Here is a 2842-nt window from a genome sequence, read left to right on the forward strand (position 1 = left end):
GTTGCCTTTTCCCCAGCAGCCCTGTGAATGGTCTGTAAAAGGTCTTGGTCAGCATGATGAATGTCTTGGTTTTAATTATAAGAGGGTTTTCTGGGTATCTCACTTGATTTCCACAAAGACAGTTGCTGCATCTGTTTTACAGCTCTGTCTTTTAGAAGGAAAGGTTTAATACTTCTGGCACTGTGGCAGTCTTCATGGACGTTCCTCCCAGCCCCACACACCCACACCCATCCACCCAAATCTCCATTCAAAGTTGGAAGACAGCTATGCCAAACATCTTTTCAATTTAGTGGCAAAGCTCTGGCACCCTCCATTCAAAGTTAGAAGACAGCTATGCCAAACATCTTTTCAATTTAGTGGCAAAGCTCTGGCACTCTGATGTTCTGATATTCTTTCGCTATTTCTGTATTTTTTTTTAATAAAAAAAGGCTGAAACTCTTGCCCAGTGATAAAGTTGCCTCATCTTGCTAGTAGATCTCTACAAACAGGATTTATCCATTGCATCAAGTCCCAAGTATGACAGAGGATTTTTTTTTTCTTTTCATTTCTTGAGAGGAGTGTGTTCTGTACTACCGCATGAAGGGGAAATTTCACTGTGTAATGGACTCCTCAGGTATGATCCATATCCTCCAGGGCCTGCATGGATTGCTTGCCTATTTTGTTTCCGCTTCTCTCCATCCACCTCACCTGTGATGGTAGCTGAGTGTAGCAGAAAGAGCTTGAAGAGAAAGAAGGGGAAGGGCTGCAGGGTGAGAATGGGCCAAGCACAGTTTCTGGTCCATAATGTTTATTAATTCATTCTGTAAACATATATGGAAGCAACTGCACGTTAAGCGTTGTTCCAAGTTCTGAGGAAGAGTGATTGGGGTGGGGGGCGGGGAAGAAAACACAAAACCAAACACCCAAGTCTCTGCTCTCATAGGTAGAGCTTCGACTCTAGAGGCAGTTCAGTGCTTGCGAAGCGAAGGGACGCCTAGACACAGGGGGTGACAGCTGGGGGCAGCTCCAGCTTCCGGCTTTGTGTAACTGTTGAGTCCTGACTTACCCAAATCGACTTCTCCATCCCAACTTGGGGAGTCCGGTCTCTGCGGAACAAACTGTAAGCCGTATGAGCATTCTCACTTCTTTTTTAAAATGTAAATTTAAAGTGCTGGTTGGGAGGGGAAAGGCTTGAGAGTGCCTGTCCGGACTGGCCCTCGCCTTCCCGACACCCCCATTACCTTTGAGCCGCTGAGTGGAAACCTCTCCAAGAGAACCGCCAGGTGGCACCTGTAAGGCGCAGATGGGGAGAGCTGTTTGCCCCACACCCCACAACCCGGAATAGCCCGGCTGCTTGCCTTCGCCTGCGGGCTTGTCGGCTAGGCGGTGGAGGAGAGTTAGCTCCGTGCAGCCTGCGCGATTACGTACCCTGTTTTCCCGACACCCCAAACAACGCCGAGTGTAGATCTGTCCCCAAGCGCCCGGGCTGCTCAAGGCATGTCACATGCTTGTTGGGAGCGGCTCGGCCCCAGTCACCGAGCCGCGACGTGGGGGCTGTTGGTGGGTGGCGGGGGACCGAGCTGAGTTGGCAGCCTCGCCGGTGCTCAGGTCTCCTCCCCTCGACTTCATCCTGGGCCACGGCGGAGGAGTGGCGAGAGACAGGGGTCCCAGGGCGGTGGCAGGCAGAAGTCCGGGGAACAGGGGACACCTCCTCCCACTCTGTCCCGACCCCACCTGGGTCTGAGCCAGGATCCGGGACGCCTCCTCCCGCGGCTTAAAAATCCTGCGGTTTCGGTGGCCCCAGGAGCAGTGTGCCGGCCTCGGGTCACCGCTCCCTAAAGCGCTCCGCAGCGGCGAACCCAGCACCCAGCCTGGGGACCATCCCCGCTAGCAGAGGGGCCCAGCAGAAGGCCGGGGAGCGGGGAGGCCACCCACGGAGCACGCGTGTCGGGGTCGTTGTGGATTGGGCGGCCGGGTCACCAACTCCACTCCATCGGTAGCGGGAAGCGAGCTGCGCCAGGTTCGCCACTGTGGTTGCCGTCGCTGCCTCTCTTCGGCCGCCGGTGACATTGGGAGGAGACCGCTGGGAAAGGGCCGAGGAGGAGGAGGAGGAGGAAGAGGAGCAGGGAGGGGTGGGGCGGGGGGCAGAAAGTAGCGGCTGTGCCAGGGGGCGTGTGAGCCGCCGGAGAGGCGGCCGCGCCGGCGGTAACTTCTCCCGGGCGCGCGCGGCCGGGGAGGGAGCTGGGAGCGCGGCGGGACCGGGAGCCCGAGGGAGGCGCGGGAGCCTCGGGAGCCGCCGCCCGCGCCCTGCGCCCTGCGCCGCCGCCGCGCCTCCGGCTCGCTTCCTCCCGGCTCCCAGCCCCGGGTGCTGAGGCTCCGGTCTATAAATAGCAGGTTACTGCTCCTGCTCGGCGCTCACAGGCTCACCAGCGAACGCCGGAAAGTCAGACTCAAAGTGTCTGCCGCTGCCGCTGCCGCTGCCGCCCCCCACTCCGCCTCCGGGAGAGGTAATTACCCGCCGGAGCCCCGAGGACCCGGTGGGGGCGTTGGCGGGGTGGGCTGGGTGACGGTGGGTGGTCGGGGGGGGACGTTGGAGCGGGTCTCACTGAGAGCGGGGGGGCACGTCCTGGCTGGGGTGCGGGGTGCGGGGGGCAGAGCTTGTCTGTCTGGCATCAAGTTTCTCAGCCTGGCGGCCCCGATAGCCCCATCCAGAGCCTCGATCCTGAGGGGTGTGGTGTGCGGTGCTGGCTGACCTGGGCTGCCGGGGCACCCCTGACAGCCGCGGACCCTCTGGCCTGGAGCCCCTTGGCGGGGCCGCGCGCCGGTCCAGGTTCAGCGTCACCCCCTGAGCCTCGCTCTCTGG

The 2842-nt window shown here is 59.7% G+C and overlaps 1 long non-coding RNA gene across 1 annotated transcript; it reads right to left on the reverse strand.

Moving 5' to 3' along the window:
- Positions 1-775: 775 nt before the first annotated feature.
- Positions 776-2207, reverse strand: LOC120870899. Its single transcript, XR_005722889.1, has 3 exons — positions 1408-2207; positions 1221-1269; positions 776-1097 (listed from the first exon to the last, which is right to left on the reverse strand). It is a non-coding gene; the product is annotated as an uncharacterized LOC120870899 (long non-coding RNA).
- Between the last annotated feature and the right edge of the window lie 635 nt (positions 2208-2842).

This window comes from Oryx dammah, unplaced genomic scaffold (assembly GCF_014754425.2).
Source record: "Oryx dammah isolate SB20612 unplaced genomic scaffold, SCBI_Odam_1.1 HiC_scaffold_12, whole genome shotgun sequence".
Classification (NCBI taxonomy): Eukaryota; Metazoa; Chordata; class Mammalia; order Artiodactyla; family Bovidae; genus Oryx; species Oryx dammah.